We start from the raw sequence: 27,072 nt of genomic DNA on the forward strand, positions 1-27,072 counted from the left end.
GTGGAGTGCTGGCTTTGTTGTTGTAAGTGGGTTGGGTGGCTGTGTTGTTACATCTTGATTAGTTGATGGAGTTGATGTTTGCAGATTAGTCAGCTGTTTCATAACATCCTGTGTGGGCGAGGTCCTAACTGTGTGCCCATTAGGCTTTTGTGTTGTAACAACGTGGATAATGGGCCATGTGGCAGCATCCTGAGCTCCAGTGTTGTGACATCCTGAGTCCTGAGCTGCAACATCCTGGGTAGTTGGCGTGTTGTAACATCCTGAGCTCCAGTGTTGTAACATCCTGAGTTCTGTGATGCACTGTCTTGAGCAGATGGCTGCGATGTAACGTCCCAGGCTTTGGTCTGGCTCCAAGTCTGTGGTCTTGTCATGTGCTCATGGAGTGTGTTAGTTTGCTTTGTGTGGGGATCGGAGGCGGGCGCAGCAGCTGGCGATGCCGCCACAGAAACAGAAACAGCTGACTAATCTGCAAACATCAACTCCATCAATTAATCAAGATGTAACAACACAGCCAACCAACCCGCTTACAACAACAAAGCCAGCACTCCATACCTCCCCACCAGTATTTAAAGAGAGACGGCATCTCTGATCATGCTTTGCTCGCACATGCATGAAGCCGAAGACACCAGCCTGAAGATGACGAGTGGGACCTCATCGAAACGTCGCCAAGATACTCTTAATCTTACACGGGAAAAGACCCGAATACACCAAGACTTGCATACACACACACACACACACACTATATGTATATGTATATGTATATGTATATGTATATGTATATGTATATGTATATGTATATGTATATGTATATGTATATGTATATGTATATGTATATGTATACAGTAAAGTTTCCCCTCGCACATATGTGCTAGTCATTCCCGACTCTAGGGGGTGGTGCTCATCTCTGTTTCAAAGCCAAAGAGCCAGCGCATGTATATATATATATATATATATATATATATATATATATATATATATATATATATATATATATATATGTGTGTGTGTGTGTGTGTGTGTGTGTGTGTGTGTGTGTGTGTGTGTGTGTGTATGTGTATTTGTATATGTATATGCATATGGTAAAGGTTCCCTTCGCACATATGTGCTAGTCGTTCCCAATTCTAGGAGGTGTTGCTCATCTCCATTTCAAAGCTGAAGAGCCAGCGTATTTATGTATATGTATATGTATATGTATATGTGTATGTGTATGTGTATGTGTGTGCGTGTGCGTATGTGTATGTGTATGTGTATGTGTATATGTATATTGTATATATATTATATAATATTGTCATTAAAAATTGAAATACTATGAAAGTGTTCAAATTATGTTGCTTCCATGATGATTCCTTGATAGTAAAATCAACTAATTAATCATTTATTATTTTTGATTACTTGAGCACACTAAGCTTTCAGAATTACATAAATGTATCCATTTAAACTGGGAAGAGGAATGGTAATTTGTTTGCAGTACTGTTTTAGGTTCATTGTGCACTGAAGCCAGGAGAAATGTTATTTGTTTACATTTTAGTTTTCCGCTGGTTCCTGAGAATTTGTTTTTGCTAAATCAAATAATTGCTTAGCAGTGAGTAATTGAGGAATAGTGGGTTTCAAGCACTTAAATAAGTGGCCTTCTGTCAGAGTACCATGTGATCTAGCCAGATCTGGGCGGTGGGGGGGGGGGATAACCAAGTATTGTCAAACGTGCTTTCTCTCTCTCTCCCTCTCTCCCTCCCCCTCCCCCCTCTCTCTGTGTACTTAGCTTGGTTAACACCTGTAGACAGATAAATGGAAAAAGTTTTTCCCTAGAGCTATTAGTCCATATGAAAGAGTTCATTTGATGAAGTAGTATAAGCTTTTAAAAGTTTACATTACCTCATATTTAAGATGCCATAAATGCTGTTTTACTTAAAGTTGTAGTTTACTATTCAATCCTCTTACTCTTCTTTTTCCTCTCTCCCTCTTTCTTACCCCCCACCCCACATTACTTTGCTTTGTTGACCTCAGCATGTTTAAATAAAGTTTTTTTAAAAAAAAGAAAGAAATGAGTTTTGTTCTTTACTGTAACAATCTGTGGTTTAAAAAAGAAACACAAACCTTCATGTTAAGTGTGAATGGGAACTATTTAAAATAAAAATGAGCCAGCATCTTGTATTTAAGATATCTTTTTTAAAAAAAGAACTTGCTCAACTTTTTTTTTTTTAAAAAAAGTTTTTTATTTAATAATTATTAAAAACATTGGACACAGTGTGACCATCCTGGTCTTAACATACCCATACATATTCTTTCCATAACAACAAATATAATTAATATTTAACATACTGTTGGATTTTTCCAAGGCTTCTCCTTTGGGCTCGAATTTCCTGGCTGGGAGAGCATCACTCACATGGTGGAGCATTATCTGCATAGCGAAAGAAATTGGGAAGGTCGTTTTTCTAAACATATGCATAGTTTTATTCTTCTGAGCTGATCCTGCATTCTAATTACTATGGAGTTTTATACGTTTATATTGATCTGGCACTGCCTTGGTGGTGTCCCCATCCTACAATACATAATTATTATTATTTTTGTGTATGTGTTATATAGAGACACCTATATCTTCCTCTTTTTTAGCTGGATCCAGATCTGAGTAAATTTGTACTCGTGGTCAATCTGGACCATCATGAGGGCTGCTTGATGGTTTCCTACCTCTAGTTGGGGATGGTTTGGCTTACAAGTCCTTATGCAGCTGAGGCAGGGAGGGATGCAGTGACAGAGACAACACATGAGGCCTCCCAGTACATAGATAGTGACTATATCTGTTAGGACAATTTTGAGCTGAGAGAAGTCTGGTAACCAAGAAAAGAGCCAAGAGAAGTCTAGAGATGACTGGCTATGGCCAATGTTCTGTGCCAGTTCTTCCAGGTGCTTGACTTCTGTGTCTACAATTTTTGAGCTTTGTTCCAAGTCAAAACAGCACAATCCTTTAAATTCTTCGCAGCCATGGTTGTGTTTTAATAGTAAGTAATCAATTGCTGCACAATTCTCAAGGGTGGCCTCCCTGACTTGTCTCAATTCTCTGTTTAGGGCTCCAATGCATGGGAAGTCAAATTTAGACCTTTTTGCTAGGGTGCATGCCAGGCTATTCAGGTTTCTAGAATTTCAAACTGCTAGTCCTGGCACTCCCACTAGTGAAATAGCCAATGAAACATATTCTGCTTTGGTGAGTAGGCTCACTTGAGAGTCACAGTCTGCCTCTAGGAAATGAAAAGCCCTCCTGTGTCATCTCTGTAGTGATGGCATTAGCATGGTTAGCTTCCCTAGGGTGCAGGGCCCCCCTGTGGAGTTGGCTGGTAGGTATGAGTAGGCTTGTAGGCCACACAAGATGAACCAACCATGAGGCAGCCTTAGGTAACTATAAGAGAAGGGAAACTGCTCTGTATTATTGCATTTTAGTTCTGTATTATTTAAATTAATGCAATTTCCATCTCTCATCTTGCTACATCCCTGGATTTTAAAACACCAAGGTGAGGTGGAAATGGCAGCTACATGGAGGGTATACATGTCCTGCTCTTTTTCCCTGGAGATGTTGCCCCACTCGTAAATGGTTGAATATGATGGTGTAATAAGAAGGTGTCTAAGCCTAGTGTCATTGAGTATTGCTTGGGGTCCCATTGCTGCTCCCATTAAACATGTTTTTAGATGTCTTTCACTGATTTTCCTCCTGCTAAACAGAATTCTGTGGTGTTAAGTATTTCTCTTGCTAGGTATTCCCTTTTGTTTCCCTTTTCTGGGATGAAATTTGGTTCTAGGAACGCTGTTGTTTGGGTTACAATCAGTAATATACAATATAGGTTACATAACATGCTTATAACAGATTTCCCCTTTTCCATTGTGCAATCTGATCCCTCCCCCCCACCTTATTAATTTTTTAAAAAAGAGGAAAAATGTAAATATATATAAAAAGATAATCAGAACGGTGCTAATAAATAGGTATTACTGTTCAAGTTCGTTCTGTTCAAAAAATGCTTGCAATGTCCATTGTTCTGTGTCTGGGTTTTTCTTCAGCTTGATTGGAGGGATTGCTGGGCTGTTGTCCACCACTGATGGTTTGGCGTGTGTCCAGTGTATCCAGCTGTCCTTCTCTGCCACTCTGATGGCTGTCTGGGTTGCTAGTAGAATTTGGTAAAGTCCCATCCACTTGGGTTGCAGTGGTGAATTCCTTGTGAAGAATTTTATCCACTCAATCACCTGGCTTGAATGGGTGCAGGTTTTCTTCCAGGGGCAACACCTGGGTTAGGGCACTCTGCGTCCACAGGTCCTGTAGTCTCTTATGCAGGGCTGAAAGGTATGAAGAGAGAACCATATCCCCCTTTTCTAGGCTGAGGGACTGTGGATCGAGGCCTTGTAGTGTGTCAGGTGGGCGCCCAAAAAGAATCTCAAGAGGGGAGATTCCCATATTCCTTCTTGGCCTTGTTCTTATATGGAATAAGGCAATGGGCAAGACTTGTGCTTGGTATAGGTAGTTAAGGATTTGGGCTATAAAATGTTTACCTCTGTCCATATCCAAGACACTTAGTACTCTGAACCTAGGGATGACATCTTTGATCAGGTGTCTGGCAGTTTCAAGGGCTGAGGCATGGCCAATGTGTTAACTGGTCTCTACATACTAGGGCATATTGATATCCATTAGCTTTAGGCAATTGGATATAGTCTATTTGTACTCGTTCGAAAGGTCTTTGTGCCCATGGTCTACCTCCCTCGTGAAGGCTCTTCCTGGATGTGTTATTATTGGCTTGGCATATCTGACATGTGCTGGCTACTCTGGCTGCCTCTGAATATATTCTGGGGGCATGCCATACTCTCCTTGTTGCATCTGCTATTGCCTGAGTCCCACAATGGCCTTTTGTATGTAGCCTCTGACAGATTAATCATATGGGGAAAGTGGTCTTGCCCAAACTATCTCATGGAGGGTGACTACCACCACTCCAACGACCCTTTTATCCTGATGAATAAATGAGGAGCTATCGGTAAAAACTTCAAGGTCTGGATTTAGCAAAGGGGTGTCAGTTAAATCTGGGCGTGGGAGTTCTGTGTCCTGTATTAGGTGGAGGCAATCATGGAGGCAGTCATCTGTTTATTCTGTGGGGAGTAGAGTGGCTGGATTCAATTTGCTACATCTTTCAAGTGTTATGTGGTCTAAGGTGAACAATTCAGCCTCATATTGTGCTAGGCGTTGTTGTGTGAAGGCTTGGGTTTGGGACTTCAGAAGAATGGCAAAAACCTTGTGAGGCACCTTTAGTGTCAGAGGTTGTCTGAGAATCAGGTCTCTAGCCCTCTTTACTAATTCAATGGTTGCTGCTACTGCTCTTAAGCAGGGGAGAGTTCTTTGGGCTACCAGATCTAATTTTTACTGAGTAATACACCACTGGTCTATGTCCTTGACCAAAGTGCTGGGTCAGGACTCCAGACGTGATGCCTAATTGTTCGTGAATGAATAGGGTAAAAGGTTTTTTGTAATCAGGAAGACCTAGTGTGGGAGCTGATGCTAAGGTTTTTTTATTTTTAAAAGGGTTTCTTCTAGGGACTTGGTCCATATTATGGGATCTGGCATGTTCTTTGTTAATTGTATTAAGGGTTTTGCCAGTTCCCCAAAGGATGGGATCCAGGGACGACAGAATCCAAGGACACCGAGGAGGGCGCTTACTTGCCTTTTTGTATGAGGGTTTATCATTGCTAATATAGTTTCCTCCTGGCTTGGAGCCAGTTTTTTTACCCCAGGACCAATAACGTAGCCTAGGTTTGTCACTTCCTCTTTCAGATATTGTAATTTGGTCGGGGAGGCTTTATGTCCTCATTCTGCCAAAAATTCGAGTAGGTGAAGGGTGTCCCTTTTGCATGCCTGCTTGCTGCTGGATGCTAGCAGGAGATCATCCACATATTGGATTAGGGTCGATTGTTCAGGCAGCGTGATGGAAGATAAATCTGCCTTTAAGATCTGTGAGAATAAGGTGGGGGATTCTGTATAACTCTGTGGCAGGCGGGTCCATCTATATTGCTACTCTTCCCAGGTAAAGGCAAAAAAGTATTGCGAAGTCTGGTCCACGGGGATACTAAAGAAGGCAGCACACAGATCAATGACCATGAAATGGGTGACTATAGCTGGCACCTCTGTAATAATCGTAGCCGGGTTAAGCACTATGGGGGCTCGAGGGATCACATGAATGTTAATGAGCAAATCTATAAATGGGATTCCCATCTCCATCTACTTGGGATTTTTTTACTGGGAAAATTGGAGTATTACATGGGGATGTGCATTTCCATAGGACGCCTTGTTCTAAATAAGCCTTTATCAGTTTGCGTATCAGCTCAATTGCCTCTCCTTGTATTCTGTATTGAGGGATACAAGGGGGGTTTCCTGATTTTACTCTTATTTTAATTGGGGTGGCTCCTTTTAGGAGTCCTACCTCTGTGGAATCCCAACCCCACAAAGATGGTGGAAGATCCTTCATATCCACATGAAGCGGTGAATCATGTATGGCTAACAGAAAAGTTCTTTTTTTCGGGACATCCAGCACTAGACCTCCTGTTCCACACTTAATGGTCATCCCAGTTTTGCACAGGAGGTCTCTCCCAAGAAGGGAGATTGGAGACCATGGGCAGATAGTAAATGAATGGGTCAGTGAGAAGGGTCCTATTTCAACTTCTATCTCTTTTATAAATTTAATTGGAATGGTTTCCCCCCTATCCCCATTATGCTGTCTTGGGCTTCTAGTAGCACGGAATTTTTGTGGGGTGGCTTAGTAATTAGAGAAGCCGTTGCTCCGGTTTCAACTAGGCATTCATATTTCGTGCCAGCTATGAGGAGGGAAATCATGGGTTCACTTTCTGGGCCATTCCGTAGGGGAATTGCAAGCCCTTGAAAGGTGGCTGTAAACTCACTATCCTCTTTCCCTAGTCATAAGTCATGTGGGTCTGTTTCCGGTCTCCAATTATGAGTGTCCGAATTGTCCCATTCGTTGTTATGGGAGGGACAGTTCCTAGGAAATGGTGCTGAGGGTGTATTTCTATGATAGTTATTCCCCTGTTCGGCAGGGTAAAAGAAACCATTTCTCTGCCTATCATTCCTGGGTGGTTTCCGAAACTGGTGGGGGTGGGGGTGTTGACTACAGTACTGGCTGGAGTGTCCTGATCCTCCATATTTAAAGCAGTGCTGACAAGCATATGGGGGATTCTTCAACTTGTCGCACCTCCAGCATAGGCGTTTAGTAGCATTTGATCGCCTTTGTGGGGGCTTTGCATAATTATGCATGGCCATGAATATTTGCAGTTCTTCCTGTCTTTCTATCTTCCTCCTCCTGTCTCTTTCTCTTTCTTTCTCAGTTTCTTTTTTCTCCTTTTCCTCCTCCTTTAGTTTGTCCCTCTGGTCATAAATGAAGTTGGTGATTCGACGCAACTCCAATATGTCTAAGGATGACCAGTTGGACACTATTCTGTGAAAATGATCTTTAATATATTGAGTGGATTGGTCAACGAAGGCAGAGGCTAATATCCTCTGGTCCTTCTGGCAGCTAAGATCTAGATGGGCATAAGTCATAGCTGCCTCTGAAAGTCGAACCCAGAAGGCATCTGGAATCTCTTGGTCTCTGTGGATAACCCGTTGGAATTCTGACCGATTTAAGGGTTTCTTTCCAATCTTCTCCAAAGCTTCCATTAAATTTTCTTTTGCCCTGGTGTATGTGTCCCAGTGATTATCATCATTATAGTCCCAATCAGGCTGCTCTAGTGGCCAAGCGACTCGTGCCTGGGCAGCTTGGCCCGGGGCCAATATAAGTGGTCATTTTGCAATTTGGTCAGTCTTCTCAAATAATTTTAGTAATTCATCCTTCGTTAGGAAGTCATGCAGTAGTTGGTTCATGTCTCCCCATGATGGGTTATGACTATCTATTATTGCTTTTATAACTGTTTGGGGAATAACAGGCAGGGGCATCTTACTTCCAAATTACTAAGTCAGAGGCCGAGAAGGGTGTGTGTGTGTGAGGATATACTCAAGTTGGCCCCTCTGTCTCCTGGGTACTGGTTTACTTAGCAGAGGTGCCATAATTTTCCCTTTCTTTTTATCCTCATTGTTGGTTGGGTTTTGTTCTGTTAGTGATTCCCTATTCCTAGCTAGTTCTGCCCAACAGTACTAATAGGGTATGTGGTTGGGCTTTAATTTTGGTCTAAGTGCTTTTAGTATTTTTATATCAGAAGTACCGCTGTCAGGCCAAATCTCGGCTTGTCCACCCAGCCGCTCTGGAAGCAAACAACAACCAGAAGGAAACGTTTGCAGCGTCTTTAATCAGGTTAAGCACAGCAACACAGGCAGGAGTAAGGCACAAGCCGGCATTGATGTTTAAAGTTAGCGCTACACGCAGCCGCTGTGTAGCACTCTTTATACACTTAGTAACAAGCAATTTACCATTTGGCAATCAAACAGTTAACACCACACACCCCTTCCCACTAGCTTGCTCGACGATAGGGCGCACTTTCTGTTACATCACAAGGAGGCACCATTCGCAAGCTTTATGCTCCACCGAGCTCCAATGAAAGCATTCGTTTCTTTTGTGCTTGAGCGGCAAGGTCCCTCCAAACAGCTGGGAGCATGTCACTGGAGTTTACAGCCACTCAGCCCCTTCTCATCTTCCTCCCCAACAATGGCGAGACCCATCTGGGGCTCGACACCAAATTTGTGTCCCAGTGCCATCTTTTATCAGTGCCCATTTTCTACACAATTTCCTGGCTTTCCTTTTACTCATGCCAGCTAAGACTGGGGTCAGCCTGGCATCCCAGGCCACAATCAACTCAAAATCAAAGGGGATTTTCCTTTGCCCTCGAGCTACAGCTTCCCATGATCCTTGAAATGTAAGGTTCACTTTGGCTTAGCCAGGCTATCTATCTCATCCAGTTTTCAGGAAAAAAAAGATTCTGGGAAGGACTTCGATTCTCTCACAAAGTACGGGGCCACCTTCCTAGTTAGGGAATTCGTCTAGGTTTTTGGATCAAAAAAAGAGATCCAAGAGGACCTGGCTGCCCCTCCAGCGAGTACTAGCACCTCCCCTGTCTATACACATATACTCAGAGTTGCTCTCTTTCAAGACACCAGAGACTTTCTTTTCCTTATATTACCCTTTTACTTTCACTCAATACCCGCTCAGCTTCTGTTCCCTTTGAACACAAAGTCCCACATTCGGTGACCCCCCTTGCTTTCTCTGTCCTATCGGTCACGGCTAGGTGGAGCTAGCAGTAGGCAGAGGTGTGTCTAGAGGTCGTTCAAAGAGGTGGAATCAGACTGTCATTCAGGTGAACCCCCCCCCCACATTCGCACATTTCTCTATTAAAATTTAAGCGGTATTCACCTACTTTCAAGCAGCTGTTGAGCACAATGCTCAAAAACTCCCTTTACTACCTGATGCCACCCAGGCAGGGTCCGTGGATTTTTCCCGTGGACAAAATGGTCCGTGCCGGCTGGGTTGGATCTCTGGGCCTTGTCTGGTGGCTGGGTTGGCTGGGAGTCCCTTCGTGGTTGCCAATATTGTTGGATTTTTCCAAGGCTTCTCCTTCAGGATCGAATTTCCTGGCTGGGAGAGCGTCGCTCACTGTGAGAAATATAAGAATTATTCCTGTAAAAGCATAACCTGAGTTACGCCATTTTAAAATCATGTTAAGGCTTTATTTTACCTTGTATAACCTGATTATATAATTTAGCTGACATTTAAGAATATGAGAAAGGAAGTGTGTAATTCCTGTGTTCTTGAGAATGTGTTTATCTTGCAGGAAATATGCTCTTGGGTCAACTTGCCCTCATTAATTAAAGGAAGTATGCAATTGATGTTTTTGAGGGGTATTTCTGTTGAGAATTGGGGAATTTCCAGGGTGGATTATGTACTACATATGTTATATAAGATGTTATGTAAAATTTGAAACTGATTCCCAAGGGATTCTGACGTGTATTCTGATGTTCCTGAAGACTATAAAAACTCATGTAATCTGTTTTTTGTTGTCTTTCCTCTACTCCAGAGAGAAAGGCCCTTTGCAAAGTAAATAAACTCTGTCCCAGGATTATTTTAGTCTCTGTCTCTTTAAAACGGTAATGGGGTTTTCCTGTTGTCGATCACAATTGGCACCCGAAGGGACTGAAAACATTCTGTCTGGAAGGGAATTCCCTGATATGTGCGCACATACACTGATTTCAGTGAGATGGGGTTATTTCCTTTCCAGCCGGAATTGCTTTTCTATGAACCTTGAGGCGGAGACGTGAATGCCTGGACAGAGAGGAACGTTCCTGAAGACTTCGGTGCACCAGGAGTGAGTATATGTTTTCTTTTTGGTGGTTTGGATTTGTGTATGTTTGTGTGTGTATGGCCTGTATGATTTGTGTGTATAATTAGTGTAATACAGGCTGGGGAAAGTATGGGGCCTTTACTAGGGAAAAGTGCTGCTGAGACTGAGATACCCTCCATCCCCCATATCTCCATTAGGGAAATTGTTAACACAGTGGTCAGAGGGTTGGTTGAAAGCTTATACAAAGGTATTAGATAAGGTGACTATGATTAATTATTGTAAGGAGGTTTGGCTGACGTTTGTGTTGATATAGCCTAATTATAGGTGGAGTAAGTTTGGAGAGTCAGACCCATATTGGATCAATGCTTTGAAGAACGTTTTGGTGAAAAAAGAAGTTGAAAGCTCAATTGTTATATGTTGAACCTCAGTTCCATGTTCAGTAGTTTGGCCCTTCTCCCCCGAGAGGTTCTAGAGTTTTGTATGGGAAGGAAGAAGAAGAGGAAGGCTGGGATCCTTTAGCTTATGCTACATGCCCACCTCCCCCTCCTTCGTATAATCCAAGTTGTGGGTGGAATTGATGTTGCTGCTAGGAGCAGAAAGGAAGAGACTTCAGCAGGGCAGTAATATGGGCAGCTGGAGAAGGAGTTGGGTGAATTGTCAGTAACTGTGAAACAGAATCCATCCACTTCTCCTCGTGTTAAATGTTCACAAACTAAAGGAAGGTTTCCCTTAAGAGGAATGCCGAATGGTATTGCGGCTTTTGTGAATGTGTCTTTGACATCTTCTGATCTGGAAGATTATAAAAGAAACATGCCGTCTTTCTAGGCGGATTTGATCAAGTTGTCTGAGTCATTGGATTTATTCCTGAGACCCAATCTGTATACTTTTACAGAGTTACAGCATATATTGGGTTATTTGTTCTCCCCTGAGGAGAGGTCACAAATTCGAAAGGCAGCTATGGCTTTTTTTGGGATAAAACCCAAGTGGGGGCTGTTCAGCCCGTTGCTGCAGATGTTAAGTCTCCATTAGTTGATCCTGGTTGGAATAATAATAATTTAGCCGATCGGGAACAAATGGAGGGAGTTAAGACAGCTGTACCTCAAGGAAGAAACTCTAACAAAAGTCTTTGAGGTGGAACAGTTGTGGGAAGAAACACCGTCTGTGTTTCTGGAAAATATTAAGGACAATTTGAATAAGCACACTGGTCTTTCTCCTGAAACACCGGCTTATGAGTCCTTAATGAAAATGAAATTTGTGACAAAATCATGGCCAGACATACAGAAGCTATTACTGATATTGCTGCTCTGTTGAAAGAAGCTCAAAAGGTCTATGTGAATAGGGACGAGGCCAAGACTAGAAGAGAAAAAGAAGGAAAGAAAAGTCAAATGATGGTGTTTGTGTTGAAACAGACAGGAGAGGGAAAGGAGTTAGGTGGAAGAGGAAAAGGTTTTGTGAAACTTCTGTTGCAATGTGGTGACAGTGTCCTGGAATTGGGAGAGGATTACTCCAGTGGAAAAAGCCTAGTGTTGGTGGATTGGAAAGCAAAAAGTGCTTTGTGTGTGTAAAGGAGAGGCATTGTGCTAGAGCTTGTCCTGAGAAGTGGATGATTAGTGGGTCCAGAAGAGGAAGCTCATGTGTGTCTAATAGATACGGGTGCGACTGGAACCTCTATTTGTAAATTGCCTAGAGGAGTGCATCCCACAGGTGTAACTATTAAGATAAGGGGTGTCAAGGGTATACCTTTTTGATGTGCCATTGGTGAAGAGTTGTGGAAAGTGTATTATACGTTTGGATGTGATATTTGTTCCAGAAGTAGGTCTTAATCTACTTGGGAGGGATGCATTGTCTCTTCTGGGATGTGAGCTTGGTATACAGATCTTTCTTGTTCTTGGATGAGGCAGAAAGCTCTGTAGGAATGTAGTAAGGAAGGGTTATTGTTCTTCCTACCTGAGGTTGAACACGAATATTTTGTCTTTGATTAATGTGATGTGATGGTGATACGTGTGTGCCGGCTAATTAAGTGACCTTCTTGGCTTAAGCTTGGAGCTGTGGAAAACAGGTGTGGTTAGGGCCCGAAATCAAGTTTTTGATTAAAAACCACATCCTGAAGTTTTCCACTGCTTGAGGAATAGGCTACAAGATGTCAAGGATGAAAATGAAATGGGTATCTGAAGGGATGGAACCTTCCCAGGTTTTATTCCAGGTTTGCAAATGTTGTTAAATGGTATGTGTGTGTAATAAGAGTTGTTTAGGCAATAGAGCTCATTGTCTTGTAAAAAAAATAATACTGAGAATGATAATAAAGCTCCCTGAAGTATTTATGCTGACTAATTGGCAGGGAGAAGGCATATGTGTGTACACTAAAAGGTCTGATTGCAGAATAAATATGAGTGTGTGTGGTAAGCCCTTAAATGGGGGTGGTAAGGTGATCCTGATATTTGTGAATGCTTGTGCGTTGAACCCCTGAGAAATCTCCCTTTGTATATTGAAATAGTGAGTGGCAAGAGTTTGTTGTTGTAGTTGTTGTTATGTTGTAATAGCAAGTGTTTGAATGAGCAAGTGAGAGATGAGAGAGATCCTATGGAGAAGTAGGATTAGGAAGAGGTATTTACGATGTTAATTGGAGAAAGGAGTAGTATTTTTCCTCCCTATATTTCCCCCGTCTTTTTGTTCTGAACAAGAGAAGTAGAAAAAGGGGGGGGGGGAGGTGCGGTTTGTTTTCCCTTTTACACATTTTTTTTTTCCTTTCCTGAGTTTGTCTGAGAAAAAGGAGGGGCGGATGGGTGATTTGATCCTGCATTGTTTCTGACTGCATTGGCAGCTATGCAGATGTATTTCCTGTCCTGCTCTAAGTTTTGATTTTATTTTTGTTTGTGAAATATTTGAGGTGTTTAAATAAATCTATATAATAGAGAAGTGACATTGAAAGTTTGAAACAATTATTTTTGGGAGTAGAGACCCGGAGTACCTCTATTAGGTGATTTTCTTTTGCTTTTTGAAGTTTTTTTATTACCCTCTTTTATGTTTTTATGTCTGTGCATTTTGAATGATTTTGAATGCTGAGAAGGAGATTTCTAGATACTGGATACTGGATAGTCTGGGGAATAGTTGATTATGTTATTTTAGCTTAGTGTTGTCTAGATAAGGGATGTTCCCTTGAGGGAAGAATTACTGGTAGAAGGTAAAGATGGATTTTTGGTCTGGTTAGCTAGGATGTTACTTGTAAGTTAGTCTGTATAGACTTGTGGTTTAGACTTGTGAATTTAGATTAAGCTTGCATTTCTTTGAAGCTTGTGGAAATAGTTTAGCTAATTTGTGATAGAGGTGTGGTGTGATTCCTCCGAAGTGGGGAGAGTTGAGTATTTGTTGAGACTTTATTGATTTATTGATAGTTAATTTCAAACTAAGTTGTTTGGAAGAAAGGTTGAAGAGTTGAAGAAAGTAATAATATAGTGTTGCTCCAGTGTTATGTTTGCCTGGTTTAAGGTAAAAATTTCCACTTGTCTGTAGTAGTGGAAGATGGTATAGCCAAAGGAGTGTTGGTTCGCATGTGTACTGGGAACTAAAAGGTGGTGCATAAATGCTAGGTTTTTAAAATTGTCTCAAGAGAGTTTGGTTCTCTTGACCAATAGGAGAGAGAGATGGGACGATGTGGAACGAAATTGTGTGGTTATCAATAAATGAATTGAGAATGGGATGAGACTGAATGGTTATGCAGTTGTGAATGGAGACACTATTGAGATATTGGAAGCTGGAAAGTTACCGTTTGAATGATCAGTGCAGACATGTGAGGTTTTTGCTTTATTGTAAGCATTGCACATATTAACTAATGAGGTAGGGAATATTCATGCTGATTTAAAGTATGCTTATGGTATCTTACATAGTTTTGGGATAATCTGGATTGAAAGGGGGTTGATATTTAGTAAAAGGAATTGCAATAGGTGGAATTTATCACAGCTGTTTTAAAGGCAGCTGAGGATCCTTCTAAACTTGATATTATACAAATAGTGGATGAAGGGGTGTGTAAGTGAATGGGAAATGGATTACTAAGAATGGAGTGCAAGTTTTGAATAAAGCTGTGATGTGGAATGTGATTGAACGAGTGCATGAGGGAACCCATTTGGGAACGCAAGCACTTATTGATTTTATTAAATGTATATGCATATATGTGTCTAGGGGTATGTATACAATAGTTATACAAATGGTACGGAAATGAATACATTGTGTACGTAAAAAAAAAACATGTAGAGATTTGACCATTTGGCCTTTTCAATGAATCCAAATAGATTACATTGAAATGCCGGTGGTGTGACCATTGATATATGTAATAATAATAGTGGATTATTTTACTGGATGGTTTGAAGCCTTTCTTTGTGTAAAGACAGGTGTTCAGAAGATTGTTAAATCATATTGGAGCGAATAATACCCAAATATGCATTGGTTGATCTTATTGATAGTGATAGGGGTATACATTTCATTGTCCAGGTGATGAAGCTTATGGAACAATTAGGAATTGATTGGCAACTACATTTATTGTTTACGCCAAGTTCTACAGGGCGTTGTGAATGTGCTAATCAGATAAGTAAATCTATGTTATAAAAATTAATGTTAGAGCTTCAACTACCTTGGACGAAGTGTTTGCCTTTAGCTCTATTAGGAATAGGAATTAGTCCTAGGAAAGATCTGGGGATATCTACATATGAAATGATGTTTGGATTGCCATATGCGGGGAAAGTTGAGATGCCTAGGATAGAATTGAAGGATGTTTTTTCTGAAAATATATACAGGGACTGTCCCAGTGATTTTCTCATTTAAGGTAAAAAGGACAGAATCCACCTCTTGATTTCCAAGCACATGAATACAAAAGCGGAGACTGGGTCCGATAAAAGCCATTACTGAGAAGAAGTTGCAGCCGGTGTGGGAAGGACCGTTCCAAGTTCTGCTAACTACAGAGTCGGTTGTAAGGACTAAGGAACAAGGTTGGGTATGCTATTCCAGAGTCAAGGGACTGGTGGCTTTGCCTTATGGTAGGACAGTTGCTACGGAACCTGCAAACCCTCTTAAATTGACTTTTTGATGACAAACCTTAGACGATTGGGGACCAATGGATGGAAGAAGAGTTTTAAGAAGAGATTTGTATTTGGCTAGGAGTGGTAATAATTCTTGTTGTGTTTTTGATTGTATTGAGGAAAGATATTATTGATTGGTGTAAATCTATGTTTTGGTATCCAGTGGATGTAAGTTCTCCTTGATTGATTGACGAATTGGAGGTAAGATAATAATCTTTTATCTCTTTGGACAATACGTTGGGGGAGCTAGTTCACTAGGAATAATGGGGTTTTTTGTGGTAGTGTTTGTTATTCTACAGGTGCGGATAGGAATGGGGATTTTGGCTGTGTTGCCTAGTTACCCTATAACATGGTAGCAGCTATGTTTCCATACTGAATTCGAGCACCGTTATTCTCTTATAGAAACACCACTAACCCTAATAGACACCACTGAGGAAGCTGAGATATGTATTAAGTCATCTTTTGGAGATGGTGTGTGCCAAGTGCAACCGTACATATGAGATAGTTCCTCAATACATTGATCTTTCAAATAGAATGGAATTTTTATATAAGTAATGCACTGAGCTATTTGGTAATTATACACCTTCATACAAGAAGTTTCGGATTTTGGCGGAAGGGTTATACAAGCTCCCTCCAAGTTAATGTTTCTATGTGGTAACATGGCATTGCCCAAATTACCTATTATATGGAGAGGAGTTTATATACTATTACAGGATATTCATAATTTACAGGAATAAACTGATAAAGAGGAGAATTGGGGATTGTGAGAAATATAAGAATTATTCCTGTAAAAGCATAACCTGAGTTACGCCATTTTAAAATCATGTTAAGGCTTTATTTTACCTTGTATAACCTGATTATATAATTTAGCTGACATTTAAGAATATGAGAAAGGAAGTGTGTAATTCCTGTGTTCTTGAGAATGTGTTTATCTTGCAGGAAATATGCTCTTGGGTCAACTTGCCCTCATTAATTAAAGGAAGTATGCAATTGATGTTTTTGAGGGGTATTTCTGTTGAGAATTGGGGAATTTCCAGGGTGGATTATGTACTACATATGTTATATAAGATGTTATGTAAAATTTGAAACTGATTCCCAAGGGATTCTGACGTGTATTCTGATGTTCCTGAAGACTATAAAAACTCATGTAATCTGTTTTTTTTGTCTTTCCTCTACTCCAGAGAGAAAGGCCCTTTGCAAAGTAAATAAACTCTGTCCCAGGATTATTTTAGTCTCTGTCTCTTTAAAACGGTAATGGGGTTTTCCTGTTGTCGATCACACTCACGTAGTGGAGTACTATCCACATAGAGAAAGAAATTGAGATGGAAGCGAGCTTCATGAAAGCGAGGTTTCTTTATTTTGCAGGAAGTTCAATCTAGCCGTGGCGAGGATCAGCGTTCCTGGGTGGGCCAATATCAATATGAGGTAAGCATACATTTTTATATTCTATTTTACAATGGAAGTTCTTTGTTTTCTTTTGTTCTTTTGTGTGCATGCTCGCTGATTGTCTTGTGTTTTCTTATTCTAGTTTCCTTGATTTACTTAATGTTGGGTAAAGTTTCAGTTCAAGAATTATCTGGGCATGTGTTCCTGTCCTTCCCATGTTTTATTGCTCTGTCTTTCACTCTAAGCTAATCATGTCATTATTGATTAAGCCCTCATGCTCTTATCAGATCGTTCGGACTACTGATTAAATCCTTGTTCTTTGCCCTGAGCTGATTATCCCTTTTATTTGTTATCCCTATTTCAATAGTTTCTTTCCTGGCATATCCTAGTCTTTGTACTGTCTTCGTGAGTTCTCTTTTGTTTCCTAATAGCCCTGATGTTCCTGTGTTTCAATTTTGGGAAGGTCGTTTTTCTAAATGTATGCATAGTTTTATTCTTCTGAGCTGATCCTGCATTCTAATTACTATGGAGTTTTATACGTTTATACTGATCTGGCACTGCCTTGGTGGTGTTCCCATCCTACAATTCATTGCTACTTTGTTCTTATATACATAACCCTTGTCTTCATTTACTATCTATTTACTATTTGTTTACTATTTACATTTATTAATACTATTCAGTATTAATTCTACAAGCCCTAAATCTTTTTTGTTCCAACTCTTTTTCTCCTTTCCAACCAATAATACACTTTATTCCAGATTTTATAGTATTCTGTCTCATTCTTGTTTTTGAGTTATAGTGTCAGCCTGTCCATTTCTGCACACATCAAAATCTTCCTTGTTATTTCTTCTTCTGGGGGAATTTCTTCCTTTTTTCCAGTATTGTGCATAAACCAACCTTGCTGCTGTTGTCACATGAAGTATTAAGTATATTGATTCTTTGCTATAATTCCCTTTTATGATTCCTATTAGGAATAATTCTGGTTTTAGGTCTATGTTTTGTTCTAATATCTCCTCCAGTCATGCCTTAATTTGGTGCCAGAACTCTCTGGCTTTTTTACATAACCACCAGTGGTGGGTTGCTCCTGGTTCTGTCCGGTTCTTTAGAACCGGAAATAAAAATGGCGGGAGGCTCCACCCATCCACCTGGACATAATTGACAAACTGTGCATGCACAGAAGCTTCTGCGCATGTGCAGAAGCGCACACACATGCGCAAAAGCGCACATGCATGCTCCTACTGCAAACCGGTAGTAAAGGTAAGTAGAACCCACCTCTGATAACCACCACATGTGGTAGAAAATTGCATTTCCAACATTGTGGTGATAAGTTCTTGTTCATTTTCGGTAATCTTGTGTGTGGGAGGTGCCACCTGTAAAACATTTTATACAAATTTTCTTTGTATGCAGTGGCCATCATTAGTTTCCTGTTTCTCTTCCATAGATCCTACCAGTCATCTATATTAATATTATAACCAAAATTTTGAGCCCACTTTACCATGGTTTCCTTCACTTGTTCTTCCACCATTTTATATTCCAATAGATATGGATAAATTTTCCTTATTGCCTTTTTGTCCATTCCCAATAAGTTTTTATCTAATGCCATCAATTCTTTTTTAATACCCCATTCCTTTTTATTGTTTATATAGCGTGATTTAATCTGTAGGCATGCCCACCATTCTAATTCTACCTCTTTGTCTTGTAATTCTTTTTTAGATTTTAATTCCCCTCCTTCATTTAAAATCTCCTTATATGTGACTACTTTTCCCAGTTTGACAAAATTTGGATGTACTAGCACCTCTAATATAGAGAGCCAGACAGGAATTTCCAAATAATTCTGTTGTTTTATTTTTGTCCAAACTTCAAGAACAGCTTGTCTGACTTGATGTCTTTGTACTGATGTGTTTTTTGTCTTCTATCCCACAAGAATGCATGCCATCCTATTTGCATATCATACCCTTCCAATGTTAATAACCTCCTATTCTTTAAATTTATCCATTCTTTCGCTGATGTGAGTGCAGTTGCTTGATAATATCTTTCCCAACCTGGTAATCCAAATCCTCCTCTTTCTTTGGCTTCTTGTAATAATTTTAGTTTGATTCTGGGCCTTTTCCCCTGCCAAATAAACTTAGACATTATTTTATCCAGATTTCTAAAGTATTCTTTATCTAATTTTATGGGTATGTTCTGAAATAAAAACAATATTTTTGGCAAGATATTCATTTTTACTGTTGCAATTCTCCCCGTAAGGGAGAGTTGCAGCTTTCCCCATCTTTCCAAATCCACCTTAATTTGATCATTTAGTTTATTGTAATTGTCCTTTTTAATTGTTATACATCTTGCCGTTAGTAATATTTTGAAATATTTTACTTTTTTCACTATTTGGAGACTCTCTGTCAGTTCCTTTTTCTGTGTTTTAGTTATGTTTTTGACTATCATTTTGGTTTTTTCCTTATTTACCTTCAACTCAGCTACTTTCCCATATTCGCCCAGTACTTCCATAAGCTGCCGACTAGATTGTAATGGCTCTCCTATAATAAATACAAGATCATCTGCAAAGGCTTGTAGTTTGTACATTTCTTTCTTAATTTCCAGTCCTTTAATTTGTTTGTCTTTCTGAATTATTCTTGTTAATACCTCTAAGGTTAATATGAATAATAGTGGCGATAATGGACATCCTTGCCTTGTACCCTACTAAATCTTAAAATTTTATGTTACTTCCCCATTTATTATGACTCTTGCCTCTTGATTGGAGTATATTGCTTTAAACACATTTATAAACACATTTATATATGAATTCCATATATTTTAACTGTTTCAATCTAAAATCCCAATTCACATTATCAAAAGCTTTTTGTGCATCTAGAAATATCAATGCCACTTGTGTCTCACTATGCACTTCATAGTATTCTAACACATCCAGTATTGTCCTCATATTATTTCTTATTTACCTTTTTGGCAAAAAACCATTTTGGTCAGGATGTATAAAATTATTCAGATATCTTTTTAGTCTTTCAGCCATTTTTGCCATGAATATTTTGTAGTCTGAATTCAGCAGTGATATAGGTCTATAATTTTAGATTAGTGTTAAATCAGTGTTCTCCTTTGGAATCAAAGTAATATTTGCCTCTGCCCATGAGGCTGGTGCCTTTGCTTCTTTATACAAATATACAAAACTGTGGGACACTGGAAAGGCATTTATGAGAGGCATTGCAATTGCATATATGGCCAAAGAAAATAAAAAGAAGAAACAATGACAGGGAAATTTAGAGGAGGAATATAGAAAATAAGAGACACAACTACAAAAGGAATGCCAAAGAGGAGACTTTAAATAACAAAAGAAGGCTATTGCTTAACGCATTGTAAGCTGCCCTGAGTCTCTGGAAAAGGGCGGCATATAAATCAAATTAAAAAAAACAAAAAAACAAATGGAATTGATTAAACATAAATTGAATATTCTCAAAAAAGAAGAACTAGCACAACAAATAAAGCAGAGTAAACAAAGCTTTTTCAAAAATGGAAATAAGCCAGGGAGATAAACTGAAAAAATAGAAAGAAAAAAGGTTGATTAGTAAATTACAAAATGAAGAGGGAAGTATATACTACCAAAATGAAGAAAATAAAAATATAATCCATGATTTCTATAAAAAACTATATAAGAATGATGATGGTAGTACAGAAGAAAAAATACATTTCAAGAAAACTGAACTACCCAAAGTCCTAGAGGAAATAAAAAACATGCTGAATGAAGATATAAGAATGTCTGAATTAATAGAGGCAATTAAAAAACAGAAAAATAACAAAACGCTAGGTCCTGACCTGTTACCATTGGAAATAGTAGGGCACCATTGTTGCAGGAAAAGAAACGGGACCAGGCCAAGCTCTTCAATGCAGGAAAGAGTTTATTGTGCATGGTTCAGACAGCTCAAAGGCAAACACAAAGTCTGAACATTGATGGCTTCTTCTGGCCATGTATTTATACAATTTAAAGGCAGAGTTATTACAGAGAGTGATACATTTCACACGTAGAAGCTGCCCTTTCATCTATCTCTAGGAAAGGAAATAACAATCCTGTTCTCACAGGCTCAGGTTCTCAGCTCCAGAGCTCAAGACATAATAAAGAGGAGATAAGAGGCTTGGAGACACTTCAAGGGCAGTAAAGGAAGCAGTATTTCTCATCTGGGGATATGCATGACATTTGGGATGCAATAAACAGTAAACCATAGGATGTAACTGTTTAGGGTCAGTTTGCCCTTTTACAATTCTGTACCTACGTCAAATACCTTTTGCCAGCTTAGCACCTTGGCATGGAAGAGGCACTTCTGTCTTGACCGAAGATTTAGAATTATAATATTTGATTCGGATTTCAGTCCGAAGACCCATCAGTCAGTGGTTTGTCAGTCGGGTTTTTGCGGGGCTCATCAGAGCCCACTATTTCCCACTGTAACGCCATGGTGCCAAACCGGAAGTCTGGGTAGGGATGGGGGAAGAAGAGTGCCTCGGGCAGCTGAGAGGAACAGGCAAGTTCCTCGGAGGCCAGAGGGAATCCTCTGAGTTGGCGGTGGGGGGAGGCAGCCATGGCAGCTGCCACAAAGCCTCGGCAAACCGGGAAAAGATTCATGCAGGAGGGAAGAAGAAAAGACGATGTGCTTCGAAGCCAGGTGAGTGACACCAACCCAGGCGAGAAACAACGTAACAGCATGGATTTTTACAAATAAGACCCCAAATTTTAAATAGCGGCTGAAGATCTTGGAGGCTTGAGGTTTTGGTAAAGCAGAACCTCCAAACCTTTGTTTGGAAACAAATACCCATTAAAGATTTTGTTTTAGTATAAACTGAGTTGGAAGAATTGGCTTTTAACAAATTAGTAAATTGGGTTTTGTTTTTTTTAATTGGAATGGAATTGAGAAGTGTTATTTCAGGATTTAACACCTTTGGAAAGTTAAAGAGAGACAAAAGGATGGTTACATAATAGCTATAAAATGGAGATTGCTGTGACTAAGCAGAATGTGGATTGTAGAGATCCTCCTTCTGTTTGGAAAAGAAATACTTTGAATTGCTATTTACCTTGGTTTACTTTGAAATTAACTATAAACTTTTGGATTTTGGAGATTCCTATTCTGTCTTTGGGTAATTTTACAAAGAAAGAAGTAATACACTGGATTTATTAAAACTGAAACTAACTGGCTTAGCAACAAAAGATGTGGCGCAGGAACAAAAGAAAAGAATCTGATGGATTTTACATGGAGCAAATGTTACAAAAGAATTAAAGTGATATATAGAGTTTCTAATATGGAAATATGGATTTTGAAGTGGAACATTTATGGACAGATAGGGAAATGAAGAAATAAAGCAGATAAAATTAAAATGTAATGCTTAAAAACTAAATGTATAAATGATTTTTAGATAAAAACAGGAGGGCTCCTGAAGTAATAAAGATGGAAAATAAAAGAAGGTAACTAAAATAGAGGATTGATGTATAGGTGATTAAAAATGATATTTTTATGAAAACATAAGAGTATATACTAATATGAGATAAATCTAAGAAAATTTATTGTTTGATGTAACATGTTTTAATTCTAATTTGTAAACAAACTTGAGAATGGTAAATATGACTGATTAATGTATTACTGGATGAAAACAGAAGATACACAGACTTAAGTAACAAGTTGTGATTGAACTCAATGTATGCTGGAAATATTATGAAATATGTTGAGAATTAATTTGGAAGGCTATACTGGGAAATAGCTAAATAATAGACAAATATACTGCAAGGAAAAAATTAAAAGAAGAGATGCTGGGTACCAGCGAAACAAGTGTTGGAGTTCTGGAGGAGAATATGCTGGAAATCAGCCAAAATAAAATATACTGGAAATCAGCCAAACAATAGTTGGAGGCTTGGAGGAGATTATGCTGGAAATCAGCCAAAATAAAATATGATGGAAATCAGCCAAATAATAGTAGGAGATATGGAGGAGGATATGGATTTTGGGATAAATCTGTGTAAAATGAAATGTGTAATAGATGATAAGCGTGAGAAAATTAAAGGTAAATTGATAAAGTTTAAGATTTAAAGATTTGATGAAATGGGCCTAGAGATTAAGAAATATGGATAGAATTTTGTCCTATAAATTGAAATAAAAATAGAGTTGTACTTAATTTGAAAATAAGATTTGTGGTGATAAAATTATAAGGTAAATAATTAGATTAAGAGGTTAGAATATTTTTTAAGATTAATGTTTTGATATTGATGTTAAAAGACGTACTGAAGGGAGCTTGGGAAAGAACCAGATATAATTTGGATTTATAAATGGCTATAAAAATGAATTAAGTTTATCTGGAAATTAAATTTGTGGTGATATAATAGAATTTTATTTTTTTATTTTTATTTTATTGAATTTGTATACCGCCCTAATCCCGAAGGATTCAGGGCGGTGAACAGCCATGGAATAAAACATATAAATACAAAATTTAAAATAAATTAAAACGAATTAAATAATTTGGCTGAACAAATTTAAAACCCCAATAATTTAAAACCAGATTTAAAATTTCCATTTAAAAAGGGGAAAGACTTAGGTCAGGCAGGCTTGGTGAAATAGGAAGGTCTTAAGCACGCGACGGAAGGTACGCAGATCCGGGATCCTCCGTATCTCCTGGGGGAGCTCGTTCCAGATAGTAGGTGCCTCTACAGAAAAGGCTCTCCCCCTGCGGGACGCCAGTCAACATTGTTTGGCCGACGGCACCCGGAGGAGCCCCTCTCTATGGGAGCGTACTGGTCGGTGGGAGGCTATTGGTGGTAGCAGGCAGTCCCATAAATAACCAGGTCCTAAGCCATGGAGTGCTCTGAAGGTGATAACCAAAACCTTGAAGCACACTCAGAAGACTACCGGGAGCCAGTGCAGCTCGCGCGGGAGAGGTGTTACATGGGAGCACCACGTCGCTCCCGTCACCACCCGCGCGGCCGCACTCTGCGCCAGTTGGAGCCTCCGAGTGCTCCTTAAGGGGAGCCCTATGTAGAGAGCGTTACAATAGTCCAGACAGGAGGTGACTAGGGCATGAGTGACCGTGCGTAAGGAGTCCCGATCTAGAAAGGGATGCAACTGGTGAATCAGGCGAACCTGATGAAAAATCCTCCCGGTCACGGCCGTCAAGTACTCTTCTAAAGACAGCTGTGAGTCCAGGAGGACACCCAAGTTGCGAGCCCTTTCCGTGGGGGCCAATGATTCGTCCCCAATAGTAAGGGATGGCACCAGCTGACTATATCGGGACATCAGAAACCACAGCCACTCGGTCTTGGATGGGTTGAGCCTGAGCCTGTTCCTCCCCATCCAGATCCGTACGGCCCCCAGGCACTGGGACATTACTTCAAGGGCATCGTTGGGGTGGTCTGGGGTGGAGATGTACAGCTGGGTGTCGTCAGCATACTGATGGTACTCCACCCCGAAACCACGGATGATCTCGCCCAGCAGCTTTACATAAATGTTGAACAAAAGGGGCAAGAGGACCGACCCTTGTGGCATCCCACATATAAGGGGCCTCGGGGTCGACCTCTGCCCCCCCGTCAACACAGACTGCGACCGGTTGGAGAGAAAGGAGGAGAACCACCATAGTACAGTGCCTCCCACCCCCAACTCTTCCAACCGGTGCAGCATGATACCATGGTCGATGGTATCAAAAGCCGCTGAGAGATCTAACTGGACCAAGAAAGAGGAGCACCCCCTATCCCGAGCCCTCCAGAGATCATCCACCAATGCGACCAATGCCGTTTCCATGCTGTACCCAGGCCTGAAGCCCGACTGGAATGGATCTAGATACGTCGTTTCATCCAGGTACTGGGGGAGCTGTCGTGCAACCACACTCTCAACAACCTTCGCCACAAAGCGAAGGTTGGAGACTGGATGATAGTTAGCCAATACTGCTGGGTCCAGGGAAGGCTTCTTGAGGAGAGGTCTCACCACCGCCTCTTTCAAGGCGGCGGGAAAGACACCCTCACCCAATGAAGCATTTATAATCCCCTGGAGCCAGCCTCGTGTCACCTCCCGGGAAGCCAGCACTAACCAGGAGGGGCACGGGTCCAACAAACATGTGGTCGCATTCAGTCTACCCAGAATCCTGTCCACGTCCTCAGGCGTCACAGGATCAAACTCATCCCAGATAACATTCTCAGGACCTGCCTCCGTCATCCCCGCTGGATCTACCCAGTCGGAGTCCAGATCTTCCCGAATCTGAGTGATTTTGTCATGCAGATACTGAACAAAATCCTCAGCTCTTCCCTCCAAGGGGTCCTCCCGCGTTTCCTGGTAGAGCAGGGAGCGGATCACCCTAAACAGGGCGGCCGGGCAATTATCTGATGACACAATAAGAGCAGCAAAATGAGTACATTTTGCTGCTTTTATCGCCACTAGGTAATTCTTAATATGAGATCTTACCAGTGTCCGGTCAGATTCAGCACGACTGGCCTCCAACTACTCTCTAGGCATCTTTTCCAGCACTTCATTTCCCTTAGCTCCTCGGTGAACCAAGGAGCCAGGTGAGATCGGCACCGGGTCAGAGGCCGCAAAGGCACGACTCGATCCAGAGCTCCAGCAGCCGCCCTATCCCAGGCGGCCACTAGGTCTCCAGTCGAGGCGTGAGCCAGAACCTCAGGGATTGGCCCAAGCTCCATCTGGAACCTGTCAGGTTCCATCAGGCACCTGGGGCGGTACCATCTTGTCGGTTCCGCCTCCCTGCGGCGGGGTGCAGCGGTTCGAAGGCCGAGGCGAAGGAGAGAGTGATCCGACCATGACAAGGGCTCGATGACTATATCCCCTATCTCGAGATCACTCAGCCACTGTCCTGAGACAAAAGCCAAGTCCAGCGTGTTTCCCCCCGCGTGTGTAGGGCCATGAATTAACTGGGTTAGGTCCATAGCCGTCATGGAAGCCATGAACTCCCGAGCTGCCTCAGATGCCTCACCCATGGACGGCAGGTTGAAATCCCCCATGACCATAAGTCTGGGGGTATCAACCGCCACCGCGGCGATAACATTGAGAAGCTCGGGCAGGGCTGCTGCCATGTGGCAGGGAGCCAGGTACGTGATCAGCAAACCCATCTGAACCCCATGACCCCACTTCACGAGGAGAGACTCACAGCCAGCCGTCTGAGGGACAGTGGCCTCCCTCAGCCTAAGGCCTTCTCTAATAACAACCGCTACACCCCCACCCCTCCCCTGTGACCTCGGCTGATGGAATGCGTGGAAGCCTGGTGGGCACATTTGTACCAGAGGGACCCCTCCCTCCGGGCCCAACCAGGTCTCCGTAATACCCGCCAGGTCCGCTCCCCCCTCTTGAATAAGATCACAAATGAGGGGGGCTTTATTTACTACAGACCTGGCATTGCACAACATCAGTCGCAGGCCCAGGCCCTGAGGGTCTGTGCAACCCTGAGAACGGGTGGAGCCTTGGGGGCCAGAGCGCACCACCGCTCGAAGACAGCGGGGGCGCGCTCCCTCCACATGATATGGCTCCTTGCTCCCGCCATATCTACCCCTCCCACTCACAGTACCGATGATAAAAACACAATCTGGACAAGCTTGAGCCCCCCCATCACCCCCGGATCCCCTACCCCCCTGCTGCACGTCATGGCCAGGCCTGACCCTCCCCTTAGTGGGTTATCCCCCAAACCCACTACTCTAGTTCGAACCCTACCCTCCCCCCCCTGGGACCCCTTAAAAATTTATCCAAAAATTTACATAGAAAACCCCTCAACCCTCTCTTTGCCACATGCCACCTCTCTGGGTTCCAAAGCCCGTCATTGAGGTAGGCCCTCGATAACGTGGAGGGCCAGGCTTGCGAGAGGGGGGAGTCTCGCAGACCAAGAAGCTGAGACCTTAGATACATCAAAAGCCCTGAGGTAGTAGTGAGGCATGGCCAAGGGCTCCATTATGATAGTCCAAAATTGTCCAGGAAAACAAGGCAGGTTGACCATAACGAGAGAGTCTCCACTGTCCTCTCACGGCAGTGGCGGAGTCCTATGTTCCAACCAGCTCAGGTAATCTTCCAACCAGCCTCTCACGCTGGTCGGCCAACTGGCCATGGGGAAGATGGTGCATCCCATTCGGTGCTGAAACGATGATAAGATACCGGCTCCGTTCAACCTCCCGTAAACTGCCATTTTCCATACAGCCAGCGTACTGGATGACAAACAGAGCCAGGTCCAAAGTCTCTGGGAAAAACTGTCCACAATGTTCGTATAGGCGGTGTATAGCTGGGTAATATAGGCAAGCGGGTGGATGGAAAATAGGTGGGAACCGCCTCCACAAAACAGAAAACTGGCAGGGCAA

The sequence above is a fragment of the Pituophis catenifer genome, unplaced genomic scaffold (assembly GCF_029215685.1).
Source record: "Pituophis catenifer annectens isolate HBS135680 unplaced genomic scaffold, rPitCat1.0.hap2 SCAF_4, whole genome shotgun sequence".
In the NCBI taxonomy this organism is placed as follows: domain Eukaryota; kingdom Metazoa; phylum Chordata; class Lepidosauria; order Squamata; family Colubridae; genus Pituophis; species Pituophis catenifer.